General features: G+C 46.8%; 1 protein-coding gene across 5 annotated transcripts in view; it reads left to right on the top strand.

Annotated features, from left to right (window-relative positions):
- Window positions 1-21,062, top strand: part of Osbp2 (oxysterol binding protein 2) — a 160,812-nt gene that overhangs the window by 70,496 nt on the left and 69,254 nt on the right. The window lies entirely within an intron of this gene.

Genomic DNA, 21,062 nt, shown 5'->3' with positions numbered 1-21,062 from the left:
TGTGCTGGAATTTTATGAGCTATCGAGCTGGCATCCTGCTGGCAAGCAGCAGGAGAAGGTGTTCTGCACTCATTAACAGAGTCCTGTCAGAGCGCGTCCGCCTCTGCAGGCATCAGCTAGCCAGGCTGATGTTCTCAGGGAGTGCTGCGCTGTGCACTGCGCACCTGCTCCAGGGGAGTGAGCTGGGGAGGTGTCTGCTGAAGTGGGGAGCTAGGCTGTAGCAGGAGGAGGGAGGAATCGGAGCCCAAGAAAATTCTGGACCTTATGGTCTTAAGGGACATATAGTGATTGCCTCAGCTGGAAGATGGGTCCCCACAGAATCTTGATGAGCATGCATTTTCCCCACTCTTCTCTTTGTCTTCAATACAAGTCTTAAAAAAATCCTTGATTGAGATATGATTGACTTGCAACAAAATGCTTATATTTAAAGAGGGCAGCTTAGTAAGTTTTGACCAACATATATAACCCCAAACAACCACAGTCTCTTGATAATGTACAAGTTTCTCATTCTCAAAATCTCTATTCCCCACCCCCTTGCCTCAGACAATCATAAACCTGTCTTCTGACACAATAGGTTAGCTTGCACTTTCTAGAACTTACTTTCTTTGATTTTGATTATTTTGCTTATTTTGTGTTTATGGGTGCCATGGTGCACCCATAAAGGACAGAGGACAACTTTTTTCATTCTCTTCTTCTATCATGTGGGTCCTGGGGATCAAATTCAGGCTGTCAGGTTTGGGAGGAAGTGCCTAACCTGCTGAGCCATCTTTTCTTCATAGAAGTTACTACAAATGGGAGTGTGGAGTATGCACCCTGTGATCGGCTTCTGTCTTAGGGCTTCTGTTGCTGTGACGGCAGCATGCAGGCAGACATGGTGCTGGAGAGGCAGTCGAGAGAGTCCTACATCTAGATCGGCAGGCAGCAGGAAGAGAGTGATGCTGGGTCAGGCTTGAGCATTTGAAACCTCAAAGCCCACTCCCAGTGACATGCTTCCTTCGACAAGGCCACACAGAAGAGTGCCGCTCTCTCTCTAAGCCTCTGGGGACCATTCCATTCAGACCACCACAGCTTCTTTCACCCAGCAGAGCCAGCTTGACATTTATTTTTATCTTCGTGTCTCCGTTTGTTGGTTCTATTGCTAAGCAGCGTCACAAGATAACCCATTGTTTGTTGATGGACACTGAGTGGTCCCCGTGTTTGCCCAGGATGAAGAGGCTGATATGAACACTCATGGTCAGTTTATTGTGGGGGTACATACTGTCTTTTCTTTGGGGTAAGTACCTAGGAATCAGATGACCGGATCACAGAATAGATACACGTTTCAACCTTTTCAAAAATTGATGATCTGGTCTGCCAGAGTGGTTGTAGATTTTTCAATATCTCTTGGCAATGGCGGAATCCGAGTGGGGAGAGGATTGGGTAGACAGAGTCAACCATGTCACACCAACTCAAGGAAATGTTGAATGCAGGCTTTCCCAAAGATCAAAATAACATTTTGTTGCGGTGTGTATGTGTGTACATGCCATACCCTGGTGTGTATATGCGTGTGCCATGCCCTGGTTTTGTGTGTGTGTGTGCATGCCGCTGTACCTGGCTTTTATGTGGGTTCTGAGCATTCAGTCTCAAGTCTTCAAGCTTACAAGGAATGTTTTTTATCCTCAGCCCTCATTTAGCCTTTTGAATGACTATGTTCTCTCAAGTGACAATGTCCTTTCTGCTTCACAGAGTGGGGAGCTTGTGTGCATTCAGCCTCATTGGCTCCCCTGTAGAATTCAGTAAAGGCAGGTCACTACAGATGGGTCATTGCCTCTCATGGTCCTCTGGACCATAAAGTAGTCCATCTTAGAGGCAGAGAGCCTTGTTCACACAACATGTTCTTAGAAGCACTTTAGCCGAAAAGCACTGGCTCCCCGCTTGGGCCTAGAAGGTAACTAAAACCAGGACTGAAGCCTGGCATCACTGTCTTCATTTATTCCTCCTTCGCTTTGGATTGATCACTGTCTTGACCCCACACACAGGAACATGATCACTCAGTGGAGCCCCTGTCTGAAAACTGTTGGTACCCAACTGTCTCATCCATTCAACCCCAAACGCACAGCTTTTTATGATCTGACTTTCAGACTTTAGATGCCCTGCTGCACACTGCCCATCCCCAAAGGCACTGGGATGTCTTCATTGTTCTAAACCTTACAGTTACCTTAGACCTGGGAACAGCAGAGCCTTTCAGACAGATCACACCCTCATGAAACCACCCCAAAAGGATAACATATGGGAACTGAAATGTCCCTCAACCAATAAGGACATCCCTGAAACTCTTTGTACTCCTGGGACTGAGTAATGATCAGCCAGAGCACACTGGCCAGGGCTCCTGTAAGCGTAGCTCCTGCCCCACCTTGATTCTTGCATCTAACCTAGAGATCATGTCTGCCCAGAATACAGACTCGTGGTCACTGAACCCCTTCATTGGTACTTTCCCAGCATGGCTGTGTTGGTTTGCTCTCCTTTCTCTGCCCTTGATTCTCCTCTTCAGCTAGCATGCTGGGACAGGCAGTCGAGCATAGCCTGCTAGGACTCCTGAGGCCTCCAGGACTCTCGCCCTAGATTTCCGGCCACATTCAGAGAGCATATTTTGTCTAAAGGGGAATGACTGATGTGCTGAAAAGCTGCTTGCTCCCAGATCTGACTGGTCATGTAACATCTTGCCATTAGGAGTGTCTGCAAAGAAGGCAACTTAGGAGCCAGCCAAGAGGCAGACAGTTGTCATCCCATCACTGGCTGTGGTAGGAACAAATTCAATACCAGTTGGGCTATTTAGAAAGACCTGTCTCCAAAACAAAAGCACAAAGCAAAACAAAAACCTAAGAACGGAAATCACATGATCATCTCAATAACTGCAGAAAAAGTCTAACAGCTCATTACAGAATCCCAGAAGGAACTAGGGATGAGAGGAATGCAGCTTGACGTAAAGAGGCTACATATGCCACACGGATAGCCAGTACCGCTAATGGAGAAAGACCTCGTGTTTGCTCTAAACTTGGGAATGAGACAAGAGCGTACTCGTTGTACTCTTTCTTACTCAACATTGAGATATTGCACTCTGAGTCTCAGCCAGAGGAATAAGGCAAGAGAAAGAAAACAGATGCATATGTGAAAAGAGGTCAAATTATCCCTTTTTGCAGATTACATAATCCTGTGTTTGAAAGACCCTCAAAAAATTCCACCAGAAAAGTCTTAGGCCTGATGAACACTTTTTGCAAACTAGCCATATGAAAAAGCAATGTGAAAAAGCTCAGTAGCCTTTCTATGTAACCAGAATTAATTTGCTGGGCAGGAACAATGATTCAGTGGTTAAGAGCAGTGGCTGCTCTTCCACAGGACCTGGGTTCGATTCCCAGCACTCACATGGCAGCTCAGAACCATCTGTAACTTCAGTTCCAGAGGACCCAATACCCTCTTCTGGCTTCTGTGGGCACTGAATGCATGTAGTGCACAGACATACATGAAGAAAAGACACATAAAAATAAAAATGAAAGCCGGGCGGTGGTGGCGCATGCCTTTAATCCCAGCACTCGGGAGGCAGAGGCAGGCGGATCTCTGTGAGTTCGAGGCTAGCCTGGTCTACAAGAGTTAGTTCCAGGACAGGAACCAAAAAGCTACAGAGAAACCCTGTCTCGAAAATACAAAAAAGAAAAAAGAAAAAAATAAATAAAAATGAATGACTTAAAAAGGTGAATTTTTCTGAAAAAGAAATCAAGGAAAGAGCCTATTGGTGATGGCTCAGTAGAAATTCCTAGTAATAGATTTAACCACGCAGTGGGGGCGGGGAGAAAGGTCACTACACAAAAGCTTTAAAACACCAAAAAAGATAAAGAAGACTAGAACATGGAAGGATGGTCCATGTTGATGGGTTAGCAGAATTAATATTGCACAAATGGTCATATTATCAAGCTAAAGATTCAATTTACTCACCACTAAAATTCCAATGACATTTTCCACAGAACTAGAAAATATATCTTAAAACTCATAGAAAGATTAAAAAGTCCTCAAATAGTCAAAGCTGCTACAATACACCTTGATGGCCGAGGGGATGAGTCTTCCCATGCTCTTTAACCTGAGAACAATCCTATTCAAGAAGAGCAGTGAGGAAGATATCGGAATGCCTGACCTCAAATTATACCTTAGAGCCATAGTAACAATGACCAGATGGTATCGGAACCAAAACAGGCATGGAGACCAACAGAAAGGAATAGAGGATTCAGAAACAAACTCACAAAGCTGAAGCTATCTACGAATCCACTGAAGAAACAAACCACGCCGAGCAGAGGGTATCCACCTGGGGATGAATGAAACTAGATTCCTGTCTCATCCCAAACTTCCAAATGGAGCAAGGACCTTAATATAATGCCTGAAACTTTTTTTTTTTGGTTTTTCAAGACAGGGTAATACCTGAAACTTTGAACTGCTGGAAGAAAGTAGATAAACACTTGAAGATGTAGGCATGGGAGAGAGGTTTTCTAGAAGTGACTCCCGCAGAATAAGAAAAAAAGAATCCCAGTAATTAACAAAGGGATTCCAGGACTCTGAGATGTTCCTTCAAAATAAAAGCCATGGCACAGGGGAAACTTTGCCCACACATGACAGGGGTTAACATTTAGAAGGAGTAAAGAACTGAAAAAGTAAGTGCCCAAAACAAACCATTCCATCACTAGATGGACTAGTGAGCTAGCCAGATGGTTCCCAGAAGAGGACAGCAAGGGGCCCATAGGAGGATGGAAGGAAGAACCAGTCTCACAAAGTTATCTTTGCTCTCGGTCTCTGCATGCTCCCCCTCATAAAGTAAAACATATCCTCATACAAAAATAACATTTAAAAATCTTAAAAGAAGAAAACATATGGCCAGTAAATTCTTGGAAAAGTAATCAGTGTCCTTAGTCACCAGGGAAATGATTCCACATCATCCCAGTCAGAGGGAAACAAATGACAACATGCTGGTGGGGACGTGGGGAAAGAGGAAGTGTGGTCATCATCATGGAGATCAGTGGGGTGGTTCCTCAGGAAACTACAAACATATACCGCATGACCCAGCTGCACCAAGCCCGGGTATAAACCCAGAATATGGTAGGTCCTCCCACAGAGACACTTGATTATCCGTCTTTCCTATTGCTCTATTCAGAACGGTAAGAAAGTGGAACCAGCTTAGATGTTTATCAGCACAGAGACAGACAAGGAAAATGTGATGCATATACGTAAAGGAGTTTCTTTTATTTATCTCTAAAGAATAATGACATTGTAATATTTTAAGGAAAACTGATGATTGATCTGGAAATCGTGTTATACAACATAAGCTTGGCTCAGAGTCTATATGTGGATCCAGATTTAAATATATGCATGTGTCTCCAGCTCTGTGTGTGTGCAGCATGAACTCTGTGAACTGTGTGCTCATCATAAACTCTGAATGGCGAACTGTATGTACATCGTGAGCTCTCATACTCCTCCCCCGGTGTGTGTGTGTGTGTGTGTGTGTGTGTGTGTGTGTGTGTGTGTGTGATGAAAACAGAGGACCAGGAGAAGGGAGGGAAATCCTGTAAGAGAGGGTGAGGAGGGGAAGACAGTAATGTAATGAACTCCATGTGATATAAGAACAGAATGGAGTATATTGTGTGACTCTGGGAAGATGCAAACAACCAAAGTACAAATACCACAAAAGTCCACCTTGATGAACCAATGACTTTTATGGGGTTACAGGAGTACGGGTGAAGGGTAGTTTACAGGATCTGAAATAATTCCAAGTCAGCTGCATTGCCAAAGCCCACTCCAGCATGTGTGACAGCTCACCAAAGCTGGAAACTTAGGGCTCCCTGCACAGCCTGCAGGAGGCTCAAAAGGTTGAGAAGTGTCCTTTCCAGGTAACTTAGCTGGTCTGAGCCTCTTCCAGGCAGACTGGCTGATATCGGCTTCTTCCAGGCTGTGTGACTGATTTTTCTCTTCCTGGTAGCTAGTTTGTCTGAGAGTAGTTGTCAGCAGCAGATCTTACTGCTTGGGAGTGGGGCTAGTCAATCTAGTCAGCTTCAGGGACTTCCTGAAGCCTTTGAGGAGCTTCCCTGCAGCGTGTACCTTTTCACCCACTTAGAACATCCTGTTGTTTTATCTCCATATGAACATCCTATCTTAAACTAACCCTGTTACTTCACTCCCCCTTTATACCCAGTATCTTAACAAGCTACCCTCATGGATGGAATATCTCAAGTTGTAAGGAAACCATTATAGAACAGGGCATTATTAGGAGGGAGGGGACCAGAGAGGGCAGAGGAAACAAAGGAGGGCCATGGGGGCGGAGAAGACTAGCAGTATATATTGACATTGTCATTTACATGTGAAAATGTCATAATAAACCCATTACTTTTCTAATTTTAAAAATAAACCAAATCATAGAAAAAAGAAAGAAAAAGAAATCCAACCTGTGAAGACTTGTTAGAAAGAGGATTTTAAATATGAAATGTGCATTTGCCCAGCATGGTGCTGGTTGTCCCAGAAGTGCCCCAGAGCCAGCTGGGTGAAGCAGCCCGGCAGGTGTGGGCTAGAGCCGGGGCTAAATTGCCACTCACCGTTTTTTGGTCATGTTAACTGGAAGCTGCCCTCAGTACGTGAGTGTTTGTAGAACTTCCTGACAAGTGCCAGAAGCGTGGGTGCTGTCCCAGTATCCACATAGCTCCACAGAAAGTTGCAAGTGGGTCATCATCGAAATACTGTGGGCACTGTGGGCACAAGGGGTGCTGGTCTGTAATCCCAGCTCCTGGGAACCTGAGGCAGGAACATGGTGAGTTCAAGGCCAGTCTGGGAACTCACCAAGATTGTGTGGTGGAGTGCTTGCCTAGTGTGAGGCCCTAGGTTTGATCCCCACAACTGAAAATATATAAAATATAGAATAAGATGCTGCAGGCAAAAATCCTAAGCTTTCATCCTTAGCACCAGATGGCCTTTCTAAAGCCAGATTTCCATGTATGAGGCTGGCCAGTGAGAAGGGTAGCATCCAACTCTCTTGGGAAAGAAGGAACCATTCAGCAAATGTGTTTTTAATTATGTTCTCCAGAAACTGATATTTTTAATAGCTATGAAGAGACCATATCATTTTTATGGCCTACGAAAGTATATCTGATTTCCCCCACAGCCTCTGCTCTGTTTCTAACACTCTTCTCCATTGATCTCTGCATCGATTCCCATGTCTGATATATTTTAATGGCTGCTAAGCTCTCATATTGTTCTTCAATTCCATGTGCATTGACATTGACTCTTCAGTTTTTTATTAATTATTTTTCCTCAGCCTGGTCATTTTTCCCTCCTTCCTTCCTCTCCTTCTAGTCCTTCCTCCCAACCTCCCCCACCATCCCAGTAGGAGACCAAAGCTACACAACTATAACATATGTGCAGAGGTCCTATGTCAGTCCCATTCGGAGACTGTGAGCCTCTGTGAGCCCCTGTGAGCCCAGGTTAGTTGGTTCTGTGGATTTTCTTGTAGTGTCCTTGGCCCCTCTGGCTCCCATAGTCCTTCCTCCCCCTCTTCCACAGGATTCCCCGAGGTCCCCCTAATGTTTGGCTATGGGTCTCTGTATCTGTTTCCGTTCATTGCTAAGTAAAGCCTCTCTGATGACAAGTGAGCTAGTCAGCGCTATATGAGCATAGCAGAATATCATTAGGAGTTATTTCATTGACTTTTTTCTTTTTTGCCAGTCATGTTTGGTTCTCTCCCAGGCCTCTGGGCTGTCCAGCCTCTGGGTCCTGGCCCTCCAGGCAGTGTCAAGGGTGGACCCCCTCTCATGGTGCAGGTCTGAAGCTGGACTAGTCATTGGTTGGCCACTCCCATAACTTCTGAGACACTTTTGTCCCAGCACACCTTGTAGGCAGGGCAAATTGTAGGTGGGAACAGAGGTGATATGGTTGGGGTTCCATATCTCCACTGGAAGTTGCCTGATGTCTGGTTACTAGAGATGTCTGGTGTAGGTTTTGTCTCTCATTTCTAGGAGTCTCAGCTTGTATCACACTCAGATACCTGAGAGTTTCCATTGTGCTAGGTTTCTAGTTCATCCCAATGATGCCTAGAGTTCCAGTTGTCTTTCCCAGTACTCCCTCCCTCCCTCTTCCCCCGACCTGATCCCCCCTGTTCCCATGCCACTCGTCCCCATTCAGTCTCTCCCCCCTGCACAGTGAGATTCATGTGTCCATCTTGAACCCTCCTTACTTAGCTTCTTTGAGTCTATGGATTGTAGCAGGATTATCCTTTTCTCTATAGCTAACCCCCACCTATAAGTGAGTACATACTATGTCTGTCTTTCTGGATCTGGGTTACCTCACTCGGGATGATTTTTTTCTAGTTCCATCCAGAATCCACCCAAGTTTGCTTGAGCAGCATTCCCTCTGGTAGGGTGCGCTGTGCTTTGAGCACATTTGCATTTCCTCTGGAGCCCTGTAGGGTGCGCTGTGCTTGAGCACATTTGCATTTCCTCTGGAGCCCTGTAGGGTGCATTGTGCTTTGATCAGCCTGTAACTTGCTCACATCAGTGTTCAGTGTTCCTGATCAGGAAAACTTGCTTTCCTGCTAAATTTTATAGACTTTCATATGTTTGAAATGAGTTCATATGTATATACTACGGCTTACATTTGGAGGTGGTAGTGGGGATTAAACTCAGGGCCTTGCACACGCTGAGTGTCAGTCAGTGTTCTGTTGCTATGATACAGCATCATGGCCAACAGCAACTTGTGGATGAGAGAGCTGATGTTGGTTTATGGTTCCAGAGGCATGAGAGTCCATCGTGGCAGGGAGACAGGGCAGCAAATGACAGGAATGGGAAGCTGAGAGCAAATGGGGGTGGTGGTGGTGGCTGAGGCTATGAATCCTCAAAGCTCTCCCCAGTGACGTACTTCCTGAAGCAAGACAGCACCTCTTAAACGTCCCCAAACAGTGCCACCAACTGGGGATCAGACACCTTAGCCTTTGGGGGACAGTCTTCTCATTCAAAGCACAGTAGGTAAGCGTTCCGCCACCACCAGTTAATATCGATGTTTACTGCGCCTCTCTCTGGGCCAGATAATGATGGGAGCCGAAAGTCAAAGGGAAACAGGTCCGCGGCCAGCTCTCAGGGACCTCCCTCCAATCGTGAGGAGGCAGACAGGCCACTGGAAGTATGCGTGGTGCTTTGTGCTAGTAAAGGGTGCCCCAGGATAGTACTTCAGCAACAGCTGGGAGCAGGGAAGACTGCTTGGAGGAAGTGATATGTAACCCAAGAGTTGAAGGGCAAGGAGAAAGTATCCTGGAAGAGGTGGACTGGGGACAGTAGTGAGGGGCCAGCTTGGCTGTCTAGCGAGTTAGGGACAAACCAGGGAGGCAGGAGCAGCCCAATCCTGCTCCCGCCAAGGCCCTAGCGACAGCTTCAGGCTTGGCTTTGTTTCTCTGATTGCAATTGGAGAGGTGATCAGACCTAAGCAGGCTGCTGGTGGTGAAGGGGCCTGCCGGTCCTGATGTTGGATAGCGGTATCAGTGCATCAAGACACTAGAGAGGAACAGCTTCAGGGAGCAGACCCAAGCTCCATGTCTAATTTGTTCCTTGTGGGTCTGTGGTACCAGAGCCCAAGTGAATTCCCGCAGCTCTTAGCTATGTCACTTTGTAGCCATGTGGCCTGGAAGGAGGGTCTGACCCCCGCCTCATGCTCACCTGTCTCAGTTCTGTATTGAAAGAGTTGGGTTGTTGTACAATGTGTAAAGTGTCAGCACCACGCCCAGCCTACTACAGTGTCCACAACAAATGACAGTGACGGTGGCCTTGGTGGGGCAGCTGTGAAGCATCCTCTCCGCTGCACAGGAAAGAGGGCGGTAAGGGGTGATGGTATTGCTTTTAAAACTTTTATTATTGGGGCTGGAGAGAGGGCTCCACCGTTAAGAGCACTTGCTGCTCTTCCAGAGGACCCGGGTTCTCTTCTCCACACCTGCTCAGCTATAACTTCAGTTCCAGGGGATCTGATGCCTTCTGGCCTCCACAGGTGCTGCATGCATGTCGTGCCCAGAAATATATGCAGGCAGAACACCATGTATATAAAAGGGAAAATGTTATTATTTATGTTAATACAGGCTGGCCTCAGAATCCTGGACAGGAGCAATTCCCCTAATTCAGTCTCCCTGAGTAACCTCCACCACACTGAATCTGGCACTTTCCCCTGGGACATGTTAACCCCTTGGTATCCTTAAGAGGCCACATCGAGAAATACAGCCCGACCACCAGGGGTCGCTGGCGGCAAGCGGCTTGCTTAAACTCTCCTTTCACTGGGGCCTTGAGTTAATGGGGTAGCCGGCAAACCAGCCAAGGCCTTTGGTGCGATTCAGTCTGATGATTTCGCCGTGGCACAGACTTACAGAGCTGTAGCAATTACACGGGAAATCAGATTATCACCGGAGCTTTGGCGTGATGAGTCTCGAGAGCCAGCAGCTGTGTTAATTAATAAATTGTGTTGGCTTCTGGGCTTCATGAGGGCAGATCATTTATTTTTTTAACAGCTTTGGAACTGATCAACATGAGTCAGAGCAAATGGGCATAAAATTGTTGCGTGTTAGCCCATGCGCAGTGTGCCCGACTAACCTGTTGGCTGTCTCAGAGCCCCTCTGTGGTCGGGTGAGTTGATGATCTCTGCATCAGCTCACTTGAAGCAGAGGGGGCTTCTGGGGGAATCACTGCAGTGGTCATCTTGGAAACGAATCCTGGGGGTGCAGAGAGAGGCTTCGGGAGAAAGCTCCACCCTGACAGGAGAAAAGGAGCCAAGGAGGGGACCACATTGTGCCTGCTTTCTGTGCCACCTCCTCCCCACGAGACTCGCATCTCTTCCACCTTTTCCTGGTGCCAGTTGCTAAAACAAGCGAGTGAGCTCTTCTCAGCATCAGCAGCCCTGCCCACTCGGCCCAGACACTGGCAGGAAAAAGGGCAATGTGCAGAGCTCATAGAAACCAAAGACCCAAAGAGCCCCGGGCGAGCCCAGAACTGCTGGACTGGTCAGCATCAAGCAAGCATTTGCCCATCCTGCTGACTCCATAAGGCCCTAGGGAAGGGAGTGGCTTAGCTGAGAGAGACCTGGTGCAGTCTTTAGGGACCGCAGCACCAGTGGCTTGCGTTCTACCCTAGAGCCTGGGGCAGGCTGGATGCTCTCTGTGGATGGTTGCAGTGGTGGCTCCCATTTAGATAGCGTCTCTGTTTCATGCTGTGCTGTTGGGGATGGAGGGATGGGGTCTCATGCTGCTGTGTGGCACTTTCTCATGGCCAGTATCTGGGGGAAAGCAAGGGACTCGTGTCCCGGCAGCAAAGTGATGGGCTATGGAAAGAAGACGGGGGGGGGGGGGGTGTCAGGTAACAGTTGGATGGTGACTTTGGGCTGTAGGTGGTAGAAGACACATGTGCTTATTCTTGTGCCTTCTCCAGTTCCTTCATTGACAGGCATGCCCAGGTGTGAGAAAGGCTGCAGCTAGGCAGCCCTGCACGATACATGGTGTTGCTGCTGACTTGCATTTGAGAGCCAGAGAATTTCTGGGAGAAGTTTGACAAGTTGAAACTATAGTGTACATGCCTTACAGAGATTTGGATGCATGTCAGTTCACATACACATTCTCTAAGGCAGCCTTGAGGGAGACAGGCAAGAAGACAAAGCTGGTGGCTCCCCATTGGCCTCAAGAATTCCAGCAAACTCAATGTGGGGGTATGTGTGCATTTGCATGTATGTGTAGGTGCATGTCTATATATATATATATACATGAATCTCTGTGTTCTATAGTATATATGCATGCATGTGTACATCTATGTGTGCATTCGTGTATATCTGAATGCATCTCTGTATGCATACATTTAAGTGTGTTTTCTTGCTCTCATAAATGTGTATCTGGAGCTTTCAGGCAGCTTTTCAGCAGCACTGTGAGCTAGATTCAAAATGCAGTCTTAGAGAGGTACAACCAATTTCATCTTGAGAGAGAGAGGAAGAGAGAGAGAGAGAGAGAGAGAGAGAGAGAGAGAGAGAGAGAGAGAGAGAGAGGAGAGCTATACATGGGCATACTTCCTAAGTTGAAAAAACTTTCTTGAGGTGTGGCAATTTGCTGAGTGTGGCAAATATGGTGAAGGGATAATTTTGATATGTATGGGCATGCCTGGGGGCCACGGCGGCCAGAAGGCATTGGATCCCCTGGTACTGGAATTTCACATGGTTGTGAGTCACCATGTAGGTAATAGAAGAGCCGCCAGTGCCCTTACCTGCTCCAGCCCCTTGATAAGCTTTTTTGTTTATTTGTTTTAACTTTAGGGCTTCAGCAGGGAGGGCCACACTTTTACCTGTTCACCCCCAAATTTTTAAATTGTTATTGCTCTGAGATTTCTGACAACCCTCTTCATAAGTTTTTAAGTGTCCATTGCCAGTAAGGAGTCCCTGTTTTATATGCCATTCATCTCCAGAGGCAAGAGCTTGACAGCCAGGGACCAGGTTGTGCTCCATCTGGTCTCTTTGATGCTAGGGCCGCAGTCTTGAGAAACACAGTGAACCTTCATTCTGTGTGGATAATGAACAGTTGGCTACAGAATGGCTGGGAGCCTTGGCTAGGACTATCGGAAGGACAGGGAACTCCACCTGTGGACATGTGAGGAGTCTTAGTAAATGCTTTGATTAAGAACCCGCTTGCTCTCCTCCCTGACTCTAAACCAGTGGGTAAATACACGGATATCACCAATATTTAGAAGCAAATTCAGAATGATGTTCTTTAAAAATTGATAAGCATTTATGAAAACAGCAAAATGGTGACTATTGAACTGCATGAAGGCTTAAGCCACCGTTTTCCGTAAGAAGCAGCTGGTGGAGAAGCAGCTGGCAGGGAAGCAGCTGGTGGGGAAGCAGTTGGTGGGGAAGCAGCTGGTGGAGAAGCAGCTCAGGTGGGGAAGCAGCTGGTGGAGAAGCAGCTAGTGAGGAAGAAGCTGGTGGAGAAAGCAGCTGGTTGAGAAAGCAGCTGGTGGAGAAGCAGCTCAGGTGGGCAAGCAGCTGGCGGGGAAGCAGTTGGCGGGAAAGCATCTGGTGGAGAAGTAGCTAGTGGGGAAGCAGCTGGTGGGGAAGCATCTGGTGAAGAAAGCATCTGGTGGAGAAGTAGCTGGTGGAGAAGCAGCTCAGGTGGGGAAACTGGTAAGGGCAGCGGTGCTGAGCTTGCCAGCTTCAGTACTGTGTGGAAGGAACTGAGTTTGTCAGCCTTCCTGCTGAAGCTGCCTGTCAGCTGACACTCCGTACTCCAAATCGACAGTAGTGCTTTGCACTGAGTCCTCTCTGGGCCTTCACTGGCTGTTGCTTCTAGGCACGAATCCTTCCCAGCCGCTTGCCCCAGGGCTTTAGAGTCAGGTAGAGACTGGTTGAGTGGAATGTGAAATGCTCTCCTGCCAGTTACCGTCCTTTGGCTGTGGCTACATGTGTGATTGGTGGCTGCTGGGGTTTTCAGTTTGTCTTCCTGTTTGCTCGGTAGACATGAATAGTCCTGAGGGCAGAAGCCTTGGGTGACTTCTGCACCAGAGCTCTGAATGCCAGGTAGAGCGTGTGTGAGAGTCACACTGATGAGGCCACAGTGGGAGCCTGCTTTGCCCTTTGTGTCCAAGCACTGAGTTTCTAAGGGGCAGAGCCAGTCGGCTGCAGATCAGATCTGCCTAACTCCCTGTTCCCTGCTCCATACTGTTAACTATGTTACCTGAAAACCAAAGGTTGGGACGACTCAGGCTGTGTGTTACAGCCACACTCAGAGGTGATTTTATTATAGAGGAATATATTATACAAGGATATATTATAGAGGAATATATTTAGCCTTAAAAGGAAGAAAATCCTACTTTAGAATAGATAATTTAAATTATTTCATTTTCTCTATTAATTTTATTTTTAGATTGTTTTAATAAGATTACAATGTGAATCTTTGATACATTTTAGCCTACCTTAATTCCTATTTTTCCTCCTCCCAGAAGGTGCAGTTCCCATGTCCACTTGCTCCTCCTTTTGTTACAAGTGGCTCAGATGGCTGTTCTTTGTTTTATTTTTTGTTACAAGTGGCTCAGATGGCTGTTCTTTGTTTTATTTTTTGTTACAAGTGGCTCAGATGGCTGTTCTTTGTTTTATTTTTTGTTTTGGGTGTTGTTGGGGATGGGATCCAGGCCATTGAAAGCTCTCTACAGCTGGGCTACATCCCAGCCCATAATTAAATCTATATAGAATCAATATTTCCTTATATTTAGCTGTATTTTAAACATTTTAGCTAATCTTTATCCCTTTCTTCATTGCTTCATGTGTGAGGTATTTTCATTATTCTAAGAGCTCTTAGCGTTTCTTGTGATCATATCCACTGGCAGTAAAGTCTGCCTTTTGGGTTGCTTTGTCTGAAAACATCTATTTCTACTTTTTAAAATTAAATTTATTCTATGTGCATTTGTCTGCATGCATGTATGTATATGTGTGCATGCGCGCCTGGTGCCTTAGAAGTTAGAGGAATGTGTCAAATCCCGTAGAACTGAAGTTGCAGTTTTGAGCTACTGTGTGGGTGCTGGGAATTGAACCAGATGCTCTGGAAGAGCAGCCAGTACTCTTACCCATGAAGCCGGCTTTCCAGCCCCTTTCTTCCCTTCAGAAAACAATGTGAGCCCAAGCCGGCTTCGCTTTCAAGAGCCTCCTGTCTCAGCCTCCTGTCTCAGCGCTGGGATGACAAGCTTGTGCCGCCACGCCTGACTCTGTTTTAAGTTTTGAACACGAACCTATTTTCCTTCTGCAGTGTTTTATATTTAAAATGCAACAGCCCAATAAACTGCAGGGTGAAACCAGCAGTTCTCAAAGATAAAACAGAAACAGCCAGTAAACATATGAGACAATGTTCGGTCTCACCAGCCACGGAGAATGCAGATGAGAACTACATAGTGGGAGTCCGACACCTGTCAGAATGGCGGATACTGGTGGGGATGCATGCGGGGAAAGAGGCTGGTGCGTTGCTGGTAAGAGTGTGAAGTGGCCCAACCACTGTGGAAACCATGGAAATTAGACCTCCCATGTGACCCAGCTACCAGCCCTGAGTGTTCATCCAAAACCCCCAAGCTCTTGCCCATCGTCAGCCCTGCTTCCAATAGCGGTGACGTGGAGCCAGCCTAGGTATCCAGCACTGGAGGGCTGGCTCCCGAAAATGAGGTCAATACACGCAGCCGAAGTGAAGTAGGGGGAGGGGGAGGAGAAGGGGAGAGGGGAGAGGACAGAGGGGAAAGGGGAGAGAAGAGAGGAGAAGAGGGGAGAGGGGAGAGGAAGAGGGAGAAAAGGCGCAAGGGGTTGGCGGTGCTGTGGAGGTTATAATTGGTCCCACTTCCTGTTCTCACTCTGCTTCCTGTATGTGAACAGCTTCCTGCTCTTGCCATCATGGTGGATCCTATCCCTCCACAACCTAATAAAACCTTTTCTCCTCTAAGCTGCTCTGATCAGGGTGTTTTATGACAGCAACAGAAAAGTAATTAATGCCCGGAAGAGGGGGAGGTGCTCAAAAGTAAAGTCAGGGAGGCCCAAAAGGTCCCCAGACAACAAAGGCTCTGGCCGTTGTGCGTGGTGCCTGTTAAATGCCCAAATCCACGAAGTCCCCTCAAGGCCAACCAGGAAACCGAGTCTCACGTGTAAAAGCAAAGAGGATTTATTTTAATCAAGTTTGCAAACTCAGTCTCTCCGCATGTCCAACATATTGGAATAAATGGAGAGCCCCGAGCTCAGTTAGAACTGGGTTTTTATAGTAGTAAAGGAGGGAGGGGTTGAGGGGTCTCTGAGGTTCAGGACCCCTGATTGGCTGACATTTGTCTAGGGGTGTCCTGGTGAGGTGTGCTGGCAGGTGATCCTATCTACAGAGGTTGGAATGTCAGGTATTTCCTTTGGATGGTCTGCTCTTGGGCTGGGCTCTGGTTATCTTGGTTTGTGGGTTTTTTTTCCTGCTACCAGGTATTGCTTCAGGGTAAACTACTGAGACTCAGGCCTCTTATTAAATTTATGGAGGGCCGAGTTCTACTCTGGCAGGTGATAACGGTTGGAAGTAAAGAACTTCCTTTGGATGACCTGCCCAGACTTAGCTTATCATGGCTGGCTCCCACAGTGCCCCTGGATGGTAAGACCCTACTTTTGGAGACTCCAAAGATATCAAACACACGCTTTGGATATAGAACACAGAAATCAAGCCAGAAGTGAAGAGGATGCCTTCTTCCTAGTTTCATAGCACTCTTGGTGGAGTAAAATCGTCAACAGCCTTACCCAGCTGTGGACCCCGCCTGCTACCGGATATGCCCACAGGGGCATGCTACTAATGACATCTTGCTTTCAAATGAAGTACATTTGTTGCGTGAATTCTAATTGATCTTAATAATAAAAACCCGGAGTCAGATATTAGGGGGTGAAAGCTGAAAGATCAGAGAAGCAGTACAGCCAGCCTCTAGTTCTTAACTCTGCGAAATCCTCAGACCAAATGTCTCAACAAATCCTCAGACTGAATCCTGACTCTGTCTTCTCCCACCTTATATTCCTCTCTTCGCTGAGCCATATCATTTCTGTCTCCAACGCCACCACCATTTGGCTCTGTTTCTCTTTTAGAGTGATTCAAGGGCTATACAAGGGTAACCTTGAACTCACAGAGATCTGTCTGCCTCTGTCTCCCAAGTGCTGGAATTAAAGTGTGTGCCATTGCTGCCTGGCCTCTATGGCTACCTAGTATGACTAGCTTCGCATTCTGATCTTCTGGCAAGCTTTGTTACAGCACACGCAAACTATTGACACACACACATTATCAAGAGTAGTTCTAACATAGAAATGCCATTGTATAAAAATCCTTCTGTAACATAATACCATGTTCAATGAACATAAACAAAGAAAATGAGGTAGACAAAAACAGGTGTGTGGGGAGGAGGTGATAGCCAGACCTCCTGTGGTCTCTTTAAGCTTACGCCCTGGCTAGGCACCCCTATGTGAAAAGACAAATTCCAAAGCCATTCTAATGTCATGTTTGGGACTTTGGCTCACTTTGGATCTCAGATGTTCAGATTAGGGTTATTACTTAATCCGTCGTCTATGCAGATGTTTCAAGATCTGAAAACCTTTGAAACCTGAGACATCTCTGTGTCCAAACATTTGGATAAGGGACACTCAGCCCATGCTGTTTTGTTTAGTGTTTCAATTTTCTCCATTGATTTTAAAGTTTCCCTGTTTTGACCTTCAGAATTTTGACTGTGATGTGTTGAGTGTGTTGCAGGTGAAGATTTTTCATTGTTCTTTTCCTAGAGCTCTCTGCGCATCTCGAATCTCTCAGTTAATGTCTTCCACAAGATTTTAAAAGATTGCTGGCTGCTGTTTCTTCCACAGCTGCTTCTGAACTCTCCTCTCTTCTGATACGTACGTCAGACCGTCTGTGTCTCCCACGTCTCCTTCTCACTCTTATGAGTTTTCCACTCTTTTTTTTTCATTAAATAGTTCTAGTTGTCCAGTCTCTTAGCTTGCTAAATTTTATTTCAGCTCTCTTCATTCTGCTGTTGCTCTTGTTCAATGAGTTCTTAGATTCAAACCTTTCATGTCCTCGAATTTCTGGTCATCTTTGTTTCCGGGCACATTAGAACATTCCATCTGTTTACTCATTTTCTTCTTTGCTTTTTCTTCCTTAAACACTGAGGTTATAGTTGCTCTGACATCAGCCTTTGGCCCATCAGCCAGCTCTGGTAAGTTAGCCCCTCTTAGGCTCTTGGCCCCTCAGCCGTCTGTGGTCTCTCGAGTTGGCATCACATCTCTAGGATGTTCTTTGCTGCTATCACCGTCCACTGGCTTCTTGAAGGCTGGGAGGTGAATTGTAAACACTTCCAAGAGGCTGGGAATACAGCCACACAGGTCTGCGCTCCTGGGAAGCTGTCTGGTGGCTGTGGGGGGAAACGCCAGCCCAGGCTGCAAAATCTTGTAACGGTGGGACTTGCTTTTCCTGTTCTTAGTTATTATGTATCACAAGTTTTGAAACGGTATTAAGCTTATGCTCATTTACAAAGAAATAGCTTTAATATTTCACTATTATTTGACATTTTCTTCCACTCTTTGTTGTTTGTTTGTTTTGAGATAAGGTGGCACTGTGTAGCCCTGGTTGACCTGGAACTCACTATGTAGACCAGGATGGCATTGAGTCTCTGCCTCCTAATGTTGGGATCAAAGGTGTATGACACTGTCATAGGGTTTCTATTGCTGTGAAGAGACACCATGACCATGGCAACTCTTATATAGGGCTGGCTTACAGTTTCAGAGGTTTAGTCCATTATCATCATGGCAGGCCATGGTGACATGCAGGCAGACATGGTGCTGGAGAAGGAGCTGAGAGTTCTACATCTTGATCTGCAGGCAGCAGAAGCAACTGGTGTCACTGGGCATAGCTTGAGCATAGGAGACCTCAGAGCCCACCTCCACAGTGACCTCCAACAAGGCCACACCTCCTCATACTGCCACTCCCTGTGGGGGTCATTTTCTTTTAAACCACCACAGCCACCATGCCCTGCTTTCCCTCTTTCTTAATATATGTACTTCAGACAATCATTGGTTTTAAAAGGTTTTATTGCAGTCAAATACATAGATAAGGGGCTGAGGAGAGGCTCAGTGGATAACGTGTTTGCCCTCAGAGTGTGAGAACTGGAATTCAGGCCCCCAGAACTGATATAAAGGTGTGACATACGGGTGTGACAGCTCACCTGTAAAATCATAGTGCTTTCGAAAGGTGAAAATGAGATCCTTGGGGCATGCTGGCTAACTAGGCTAGCTGAGCCAGAGAGTTTCAGGTTCGGTGGCATTCTCTGCTTCAGTGTTTAGGCAGACACTGGTTGACAGTGTTTAGGCAGTGTTTAGGCAGTTCAATACACCTGAACTTGCTTGTGCCCACACACAAATGCATATACAGGCGTGAACACCACACATATATACATACAACCATTTTAACCATTTCTAATTTCCGTGTATTCCTTGACAATTTCACATGTATATATGCTGTATCCTGGTTGTGTTCTCCCTCTGCTGCCCCTCACCTTCTCCCCAGACCTTCATGTTTCCTCTTTTTTATAGCCCACTGAGTCCAGTTGGTAGTGCTTGGATGAGCATCAGCAACCTACCGGTGGCCACATCCCCAGAGAAAAATGACTCCTCCTCCCTCAGCAGCCATCAACTGCCAGTCATCTTAGCAGTCTTTAAAAGGGCAAGTTCAGAGGCATTCAGTACATTAATATCCTCATCTGCACCCACCCCAGACCTTGTTCTGTCTTGAAACACTAAAACTCTGTGCCCATTAAATAATGACTTTCCACTCTCTCTTTCCAGTAGCCCCTGGCAAACACCATTCTACTGTTTACTTTTGTGGATTTGGCTTCTCTAGGAACTTCACCTGAGTGAATCCTATGATGTCATTCTATGACTGATTTATTTCACGTGGCATTGGGGCCTCAAAGTTCATCCATGTTCTAACACATACCAGAACTTACATCCTTTGATAGGCTGAGTCACATTTTGTTTATCCATCCGTCTGCAGTGGACACCGGTTCTATTAGCATGTCGGCTCTATGGACCATGCTGCCATGAACACTGGTACACAGGTACTTCTCTAGCCCCTGCTTTCAGTCCCCTGGCGTATATTTATGTAATTGTCCAGGCCTGGAATGGCCAGGTAACAGGGTAACTATTTTCAGGAATCAAGATACAGCAGCTTCACCATTTTCCATCCCCACCAATCTCCTCTGCCAATGCAATTAATCCAAAAACTCTTCAGGCAGATTTTTCTGGACAACAGCAAAAAGGAGCCACATTCTTGGTGAAAATATCACAAGAAAGATTTCTAAGTCGCACGCCAATGTTTTTCTCTGAAACTTGTTGAGCTGGGCACCGCACAGTCCACATTGCCGTCAGCACTGTCCACTAAGTCCTGCTGAGAGCATCCGGCTGTGTTCCTAATCCCTTCTGCCCAAGCAGCACAGTCAGGCCTGTCACAGCCAGTACCCTGCTCCCCGGGACCAACAGTCCTAGTCACTGCTCTGTCGCTGTGAAGAGACACCATGACCAAGGCAGCTCTTACACAAGAAAGCATTTCACTGGGGCCGCTTATAGTTTCAGGGGTTTAGTTGTTATCACCGTGGTGGGAAGCATGGTAGCAGGTATGGCAGACATGGTGCCAGAGAAGTCGTTGAGAGCTACATCCCGATCCACAGGCAGAAAGGGAGGCACCTCAGAGCCAACCCCCAGTGACACACTTTCTCCACCAAAGTCACACCTCCTAACCCTGTCAAACAGTGACACTCCCTGGTGACCAAGCACTCAAGTCTCTGGGGCTGTTCTCATCCAAGCCACCACATCCACTGCTGCCTCTATCCACCCCTACCTCAGACAAGGGAGCATTTAGTCCCCTGTTAGCGCTTACCTGTGACACACACCACAGCCCCCACTGGCTCCCGGGCTTTTCTGCCTTGCAGACCTCCCTATCAGCTACTCTCAATTTCCAGGATGTTCCAGCTTATAGACTCCCTCCCCACAGCACCCATCTCTAACACTGCCAAGGCTTTTCTCCATTCTGCCATTCTCTCTCTCTCTCTCTCTCTCTCTCTCTCTCTCTCTCTCTCTCGTGTGTGTGTGTGTGTGTAGAAGTCCATCTAGGGTGTTGGTTGGTCCTTGAGTGTCATCCACCTTGTTTTCTGGGACAAAAATCTCCCACTGGGACCCACGGCTAGGCTAGGCTGACTGAGCCCCAGGGATCTGCCTGTCTCTGCTTTCTTGGTGCTTGAATCATAAATGCAAACCCCATCCCCAGCTATGGGTGCTAAGGATTGAGTTCAAATCCTCCTGCTTGGACAGCAAGCGCTTTGCTGACTCAGTTATCTCCACAGTCCCAAAGGCACTGGGTTTTAAAAGCAGAAAGGCATGGCAGAAGTCAGCCAATCCTGTGTCTTCTTACACACATGGAAACTGAGGTACAGAGAGCAGGGAGACCTGGTGTTCATGTCACTTGTGACCCTTCC

This window comes from Microtus pennsylvanicus, chromosome 12 (assembly GCF_037038515.1).
Source record: "Microtus pennsylvanicus isolate mMicPen1 chromosome 12, mMicPen1.hap1, whole genome shotgun sequence".
NCBI lineage: Eukaryota > Metazoa > Chordata > Mammalia > Rodentia > Cricetidae > Microtus > Microtus pennsylvanicus.
The sequence above is the reverse complement of the archived record's forward strand: the minus strand, read 5'-3'. Positions and strand labels throughout refer to the sequence as shown.